Below are 9,946 nucleotides of genomic sequence, written 5' to 3'. Positions count from 1 at the left end.
CCCTCAAGTTGGGGTATATGGATTACAAATGCCAACTTGGAAAGAACACATTCAAATTGAGTCTTCCCTAAAGCCGGTGTATCACACCTAGCCAGTTCCGCTAGCATACCAACACATATCACCCTTGACCGACAACTCATATCGGACAAGGCTGGGGGACTGGTGTACCACACCTAACCAAACTCAATCAAATAAGTAAACAATGCATCAAGGCAGCCAAGTATTCAACCTAGGCCGAGTCAGTCTAACTTATACCGGACCTGGTCAATTTAACCATATAAATGATAACCCTCACGAACATGCCAGAGACAACCCAAGTGCACGACCTGGGCCGCCATGGTCTCGAACTTAACTGAACAAAGGCTAAAGTAACAACAAAGTGGCCAACACGGATAGTACGCGGCCAAGGACGACATCTGACAAGCCAAGAAGTAAACGGATCAGACCGCTCTCAAAGACTTAGTAAAATGGAAGCCCCCGCGTTCGATGGGCCTTAAGAGCCTGGGTTAGGGGCCAGGCCCACTCATAGCCCAGGCTAGGGCCCAAGCCAAGGCCCGGCCCATTGGATAATCAGACATCATTAATGCTCTATAAATACGCATGGACCCCACAAATTAAAGGTACGCATTCATTAATCACTGATTTGACTTTCTGAGAGCTTTGGAGACTCTTCTGCAGGTAAACCCTCTTGGGTTCAAGCTGGCATATATCAACTGGAGAGAGACCAACTGAGGAGATAGCAGACTACATGGTAAGGTGACACCTGTACTTAACTCATCTTATTTGTTCTTCTGCAGGAACAACCTTAGTGAAGATATCTGCTAGTTGAGCATGAGAAGGCACATGACTGGTAGCAATAGTTCCTCGCAAAAGTTCATCACAGACAAAGTTATGTGGTCATGGAAAACATGATTAGCAACAATGTAAAGAGTAGATTGATTATCACAATAGAGTTTTATAGGGCTATGATGATTGATACCAAACATGACAAGCGTTCCTTCAGTCATTTTAACTTACAAATGGTAGTAGCCATAGAACGATATTCTACTTCTACGAAAGAATGAGACATGGTGTGTTGTTTTTTAGTTTTCCATGAGATGGGTGAATTACCAAGAATCAACCAACCAGTAAGAGATTTTATGGTCAAAGGACAATCAGCCCAATCTGATTCACACCAAGCATAGAGTTGTAAATCATAGTCAACACTTAACAAAATTCTTTGTCCAAGATTAGCCTTCAAAAAATGCACAACACATAGGGCAACCTCCCAATGTTCTTATCGAGGATGTTGCATGAACTATGCAAGTGTATGCACATAATAAGAGTACATGCTTATTAATAGACAGGTAAATTAATCTTCCTCTCAACCTTCAATATTGTTCTTGATTGGAACAAGAGCACCTTCAGCTAAAGATAGGCAATGTTAAGGATCCATGGCAAAGTCAATCGACTTAGCTCCTAACAATATTGCTTCAGATATAATATCCAACGCATATTTACATTGACACAAGAAAATTCTACTAGAGTTACGAGCCACCTTAATGCCTAAAATATATTTCAACGGTCCAAGGTCTTTCATATGAAAACATACACACAAGTATGTTTTGAAGGCTTTGATAACAACATCGTCATTTCCATAAATTACGAGATCATCCACATGGAGTTGCACATTTTTCTGTTGTAGTGTAAATAATGAATGATCAAAAGTAGATTGTGTAAATCCATAGTGTTTAAAAGCACCAGCAAATTTTGCTAACCAACATCAAGAAGCCATACAATGACTTGAGAAGTTTAAAAACTTTGCCTAAAGTTCCATATCAAAATCCTAAAGGAAGTTTCATATATACCTCTTCTTCCAAGTACCCATGCAAAAAAACATTGTGAACATCCATTTGATGAAGCTCTCAATTTCTAACAGGTGCAATAACTAGAAAGGTGGGCATAATTACCATCCTTGCAACAAGAGCTAGGGTTTTAGTATAGTCAAGTCCTTCAACTTGGTTAATTCCTAGTATCACTAGACGGGCTTTAAACTGCTCAACCGAACCATTAGATTTATACTTGATTCAGTAAATCCACTTGCTCCCTATAGCTTTCTCCAACTTGCCATAATATGAAACAATGGTCATTCCTTTCTGTTTGCATTCAATCAAATCTGCTTTAAGTTGTTGTATATTTGGCCCATCAGATACCGAGAAGCATTCCTTGACATTTATCCACAGGTCATTCGCTACTTCCATGTTCAACATCGTTGGACACAGTTTGGGTTCAATGTTATTCATTATCCATGACACCAACAAAGAGTTATTAGTTCACCAATCTTTAATATCTGAAGATTTTTCTGCAGGTTTTCCGATTGTTCCATCTACGAACTCAAACTTCTTCCTTGTTCTTAACGCATTTCTCAGAGATTGAGCTCATTCATCATAATTCTCCACATTCAGTTGAACATGTGTCAAGAGGCTTCCTCGGTTGTCTGCAACAATTATATCATAAGGTGAGATTGTCTTTCTCACTTTCGCTATGTTTGTCATTTTAGTAATATCAGAGAAAGATCTAGTACCATAAAGAAGAATTGGCAATGTACTTCTTTCCTCTTTATATATACAAAGATTACATAACTAGCTACCTCAATCTATGTTAATTACATTTAAACCATTTCTAAATATAATCTATATAAAATGTCACAATTATAATAGATATTATAATTGTGGTAACAAAATCAATTATAATAACAGAACACAATTATAATAACAGAGAATATTTATGGAGAATATTAGGGAGTATCATCAATTATTAAGGGATATCTCATTATACTCCAACCAGGCTTCCTTATAATTTGAACCCGCTCATCATCCTTCTCAAAATTAGAATTTTCCCTCTCATCAAGCATATTAACCTATTTATAGACATTTTTCATTTCTCTATAAAACGAGCATCCATAGATGCCAAAAAATTAGGATCTGCCTCAAAATTATAATGAACTGAATTTAAATGTTGTAAACATTATAAACTATCAACAATGGGAACATTGTTACGACAAGTGTATCGGTCGCATATAACAAGTAATAAATATCATTCTATCCATGAGGACTTGTGCAACACATGACAACTCTCACATTCAATAACCCAATTAGATGATAAAGTTCACATAAACACAATGGAAATTATTTTTGTATTTTTATCAAACAATTGGTGTGCAATAAAAATTTAACATAGTGTCTTTACAATTTGTCAAGATTAGACTTGAACCACTTCATTCTCATGCATTCTAAATTATCTCAATTCCATATTCATGTTAAAATCAATTCACAAAAAATACTCAAATCTTATTCCCAGAGTCTTTGAGCCTATGATCACTTATCAAATTTCAATCCTTTAAATCCTCAACAAGTGAAATCATACATTAGTTTCAAGAGTCTAAGATTACTAATGAACCAAGTTCTATTCCTATATACAAGCATCCATTAGGTATTTAATTTTAACTATAGATTCTAAAGGTATTTCACAACACTTGAAGAATCATAAATCAAGCATGAGAACAATCCACATCAAGCATGAAGCATGGAAATCAAACACTAACTTGAATAGGAAAAGTATATATATTTTAACAATATAATTTTACATAAGAATCATTGTTTTACATCTAATCTCAACAAATAGAAATTGCTCTCCATGGTGGAGAACCTAGGGTTTTACAAAATTAAAGAATAGAGAAGAAATTGGAACTATAAAGTAGAAGCAATCCCTCTCCCAAGGTTCTTGATAACTGCTTCATGCTCCAATTGTGCCTCTCATTTGCATCTCTGCCTCCAATTTTGTAGCCCATCATCCTCTCCAACCCAACACGAGTAAAACCTCCATTGATGAAGAATGAGATCCAAGAAGGAGAATGGAAAGTTTCCCAACACCCCTAGCAGCCCCCAAGCACCTAAGATGTTTATATTTGTGCAAAATGAGGAATATCCTAAAAATCTCATAGAAACATGATTAAATAACCATATTCGCATATCAAAGTCGATATTCTCGCCCAACGAGTCCTAAAATTGACGCTCTTTGACTCGTAACTCGCTGGACGAGTCATATTTTCACCCAGTAGCTCAAATATTATTGTTTTATGCTGTCATTTTTTTCCAACGAGCCACCAACAAGCCCAACGAGTCAGCCTAGCACCCAATGGTGGGTTTTTGGCCTTCTAGTGTAGCCTAAGGCAATATATACCTATAGGTGAGTCCTTTCTCCATGTTTGCAGTGTTGAGTGCGATTATAGTGCCCCCCGATGTAGGTATTTATCTAAAAATCAATCTTTCTTGTCCAATCATGCTTCCTTAAGTTCCAGTTTATTTTCCTCCTCCAGAATTGTTTCCTATTGACTTATTTCACACACTCATAATAGAGATTAGAGATTAAAAAAAAGCATAAAACAACTAAAATACAAAACATTGCAAAATTTGAGGACTAAACAAGTAAAAGCTATGGAGAAGTTGATTTTATTTACAAAACTAAACACCAATAAAAAGTAGAAAACAATGTTATCAAACTCCCCTACACTTAAAACCTTGCTTGTCCTCAAGCAAGAGATAACTTGGCTTAGGAAGACATCTACTTGACAAAGGTCGAACAACTTAGAAGCAAGTTCACACAATCAATTTAGATAACATTCATGAATGATCTCCTTTCAAAACTAAGTCAAAGAGAATATGTGTAACTTGTAACTCCTTAATTATGGCGCTCACTATATAAACATCACAAGAATAAATATACATTCTTTAAGAGAGATTAACAACTTTGGAGAAAATGTTCCATTGGCATATTAGCCAAGGAATCATAATGCACTGGACACACCACCACCATTAAAAACATCTATATTCTTAACTATGGAATATCCATGCATAACAATATCCAGCACACATGCTACCCCATAGGATCCACTACAAGATCCACCACAGATTCAACCATAGGCTCCACTAAAGTCTCAACCATAGACTCCACCACGGGCTCCAAAACATACTGCGTAGTAGGCTCCAAAATAGACTCCACAACAGGCTACACAAAAACATACACAATCTTTAAAACAAAACCTAGAGAGTCTTTATTCTCACCCTGACACTAACCACCTTAGGACGATAAAGTTGTTGTATTTTTGCACCAACAATTTTTTCTCCACCAGAAGTTACATTGGCATCTTGTTGTAACTGTCGACAATTTGGTAGATCATGAACCAAACTAGACGACATTATCAAATATTCAATTTTAGAAAAACTCTTCACATACCAAACTAATCGAAATGTAGAGAGATAATGAAAATTGTTTTAGTAAAACCAAAATTCTTCAAATGAAATAAAAATTAAGGATCAAAGAAAATGAGAAAGATAAGTTTTTTATATTATGCGATTGAACACTTAAAATTGAGAGTCAAATGTTTTCATATAAAAGAAATAAAAATATTAAAAAGGAGGAAAATATTCAAATAGGATGTATAGAGACTAATTAATTCAATGTAATTGATAATATATTATTTGAACATAACTTTATGATAAGAATAAAGTAGTTTAAAGATGTAAGTGGATCTCATTTATATAAAAAAGTCAAACAATTAAAAAAATAGAAAAAAAGTGTATTCTCCGAACAAAAGTTATAAATCTAAAAGCTAAGAGAATTATATATATATATATATATATATATATATATATATATATATATATATATATATATATATATATATATATATATATATATATAGGTTTACAGTTTTAGATATTATTCTAAATTCAACAGTACATTTTAAATAACTTTTTAAAAATTATAATTTAAAATGACTAAATTACGAAGAAAATGAATAAACATAGGAGGAGGACAAGAAAATAAATACTTTTAACACAAATATCAACTATATTAAAGACTGTTAATTCAAAATATTATAAATTATCGCAATCTGACTTTCATCATGAAATATTAACTATCGCATTCGTTAAATAATTACATATCAATAATATTCGAAATTATTTTAATAATTAATAATATTTAAATTAAATGTAATAGAAGAAGAGAAAATTATTATATATATATATATATATATATATATATATATATATATATATATATATATATATATTATGGTGGATGTGAGATAAAAAATAAGATGAATATTTATATATTCATTTGGATTCTCATATCCAATTATAAGAATAAAATATTATTCCTATTTATATTTATACTCAATTGATGAAGGATTTTTTGTAAAAATAAAAATAATATTCTTATGAACGAGTTTATTTATTATACTCTCCGGTTTAGTAAGTATTTATGTAAGAAAATATAAAAATATAAAAAATAATTAAAATGGTTTTCTTTTATGAAAAATAAAATCGATAATTTCTCTAAATTTTTATTTTTAATTTATTTACAAATTAATTTTAAGTTATAAAATATCAATTTCGTTTTTCTGTCTTATTTTTAACTTTTAAAATTTCTTAACAAAAGAATTCAATAAATAAACATATTGATAATCCTACGTTTGACCATTAAAATCCAATTTATAGGTTCCTAGGTCATTTTAAAATCTAAATCCTATAAGATTTTCATTAAAATATATTAAGATATAAAATTTAATTTTAAAAAATATAAATTAAATTTTAATTTTTTGACTAATGGACACGAGTGAGAAATATTATATATACATTCAATCCATTTATAAATAATTATTAAAATATTTAATATTCATGAATATTTATTATATGCAGATATTAATTATCAATCATAAATTTTATCTAATACTTACATATATTTTTGTCATCCTTATCGATAATTATTAATTTCTTTAAATGATATATACTTTCTTTATCTTTGTCTTAGAATTTAAGTCTTTGTAATTCTTCCATTGTCAATAATATTAAATCTACGGTATCCTTTATATTAAATATTTAACAATAATTTATATAATATACCTTTTTGTTTATCTATTTCACTTTATCATTAAATATATTACCTATTATATATTGTACTTAAGATCTTTTAATAAAGAGTTTAATTATATAAAATCAAATATATTAAACATGTATAATTTAATTGAAATTAAAATATAAATAATTACTATTTTTTAAATCTACATGAAACATCTCTTCTCATTCTTTTATTAGTTTATTTTCTGTTTTTTTTTTCCATTATATTTTAATTTGTTTTTTGCTTTTATAAATTAACACCTTTTATTACAAATTTTATATTCTATTTAAAAAATATATAAAAGTAAAATATAAAAATAATTTGAATAGAAATATGTTATAAATAGTATATATTTATAAAAGGCTTAATCAATGTTTAAATGACTTGTAAATTCGAATATTGTTAACTAAGTTCCTATCAAATTTTCTTGGTTTAAGGTTTAAGGAGTACTTAAAATTTTTAAACTTTTTAATTTAGTCTGTATTTTTTAATTTTTTTCATTAATTAGTTTATATGAGTGTTATATTCTTTCATCATCTTTTAATGTGTTAAGAAATATAAAATTTTGTATTTAAGGTATAACAATTAATTTAAGGGTTAAATATGTTTTTGGTCTTTTAACTTTCAGTGAATTTTGGAATTAGTCAATTTCGAAACTTTTGATTAATTTAGTCCTTCATCTTTTGAAATGCATGGATTTAGTCCTTTTAATCAAATTTTGTTAAGTTTATTTGACATTTCAAGTACATTTCATAATAGTATTTGACTTAACATTAAAGCAAAAATGTGTCAAACAGTATAAACAACTCAAATACAATACTGAAATGTGTACGAAACATCAAATAAACCTACCAAAATTTGATTAAAAGGACTAAATCCACATATTTCAAACGATCAAGGACTAAATTAGTCTAAAGTTTCGAAATGGACTAATTCCAAAATTTACTGAAAGTTAAGGGACCAAAAACATATTTAACCCTTAATTTAAAACCACTAGTGGCTTCTACATAATCTCAAAATATTTTTTACATTAACCACATAACCTCATATTTATTAACACTTAAAGACAATTAAATAAGATAATGAAACTACATAACCCCATATTATTAACACTTAAAGACAAATAAATAAGATAATAAAACAAGATAGCACATATGTTGTAAGAAAAAAAAGTAAAATAAAAGAAAAAAGTTTGAGTACCTAAAAGATAAAAAACAATAACAGAAATTCAATAAAAACCTTTATGAGATATTTAAAACTTAATTAAACCTTCTAAAAAAAATCAACATAATAAAAAATAAAACTTACAAAAACAGAATTTATAAATTAAAAATTTTGAGTACCGACTAAAGTGAGAAAATTGTATTAATCCTTTTGATATCATTTAAAGGAAATAAAAATGCATTTTTTTTAACAAATTTAAGTCATATACATAAAATCAATTTCTAAATTTATATGTAATTATTTTATTTATAAATTTTAACTTATATATATTATGTTATAATAATTTTATTATTATTTTTAACAAATTTATAATTATTCTTTTAAAATAATTCGTCTATTCGTCGATAAATCTGTCAATTAGATCAATTTAAATCCATTTAGATAACATTCATATCAAAATTAACCCCAACTATTCGTTTAATTTAATTTAATCTATTTTACAAGTTATTTATATTGTTCTCTCGAATTAGACTTATTTTCTCATACCAAAATATTTTATATAAATTATCAGGCAAATAATCGTTCTGATTTTATTTTCCCATTGTGGATGGAGTGAAAAAGTAGAAGATATATTTTGCCAAAAATCACAATCCATGATGATGAAAATAATTGGACAATAAAACGTTATTTTCCATAAACAATAGTCACGTGTTGTAATAAAACAGTATTTTACCCAAATAAACAAGTCATACTTCCAAAAACTGACCATGATAAATGTATCTTTCAAAAAAAAATAATACTCAAACCATGTCCCTCTTACTAATCTTTATTAATTATTACTAGTTGAAATTTTATAAATAAAATAATGTATTATAAGTATTTTATTTTCTAAAATTGTAAAATTAACATGGAAACACCTAAAGTCATCATACTATCGTGCTAAATTATAAACCAGATATATTATAAAAAATTAAAATAAAATAAAAATTAACAAAAAGAAAAATAAATCAATTTTACAACAAAAGGTAACTTTATGAAAATAAATATATGCAATATATTATAAGAATCGAAAATATATTTAAATTAAGAGGATATTTAAGTAGAAGAAAGGAAGACTTTTTGTGTTTGGGAATCATACTCCTAAAATTCATATATTCAATAAATTGTGATTTCTTGATAATAATAATAATAATAATATTATTATTATTATTAAAACATAAGAATAAGTATTTTCAAATTATCGATAAGCTAAAATCTTCTCTTACACAACACATTCACACAAAAATTATATCTAACCACCTATTTTAATCAAAGAGCTTTTGTCATTTAATCTTCTTATTACCTTATCATGATCTATGCAGAGCCCGAGAAATAATAATATATGGCTCATGGACTTTTCATCACGTTTTATTAAAGTGATCTTTGTTTGTTGCGTTAAATATATTTATTATTTTTTAATTTTTAAGTTAAAATTAAAATTATTTTATTTTTGAATTTTTTTGGTCTAATTTATTCGACGTGAATTTAGTTTCTTAATCAAATTTTATTAAATTTATTTAATATTTCAAATATATTTTTAACTAATATCAAAACGACAAAATATTTAATAATATAAACAATTTAAATAATGTAATAACTAAAGTGACTAACATTCGTTTAAAATATTAATTAAATTTAATAAAATTTAATTAAAATATCTAAAATTGAAAGACTATATTATATTAAAATTTCAAAATAAATTAATTTTAATTTTAAGTAAAAATAAAAAAATTAAAACATATTTAACTATTTTCTTAGTATACAAATGTTGGTTTTATAAATAGGCCATTTATGAAAAGAA

Source organism: Vigna unguiculata, chromosome 4, assembly GCF_004118075.2.
Source record: "Vigna unguiculata cultivar IT97K-499-35 chromosome 4, ASM411807v1, whole genome shotgun sequence".
NCBI lineage: Eukaryota > Viridiplantae > Streptophyta > Magnoliopsida > Fabales > Fabaceae > Vigna > Vigna unguiculata.
Note: the sequence above shows the minus strand (reverse complement) of the source record.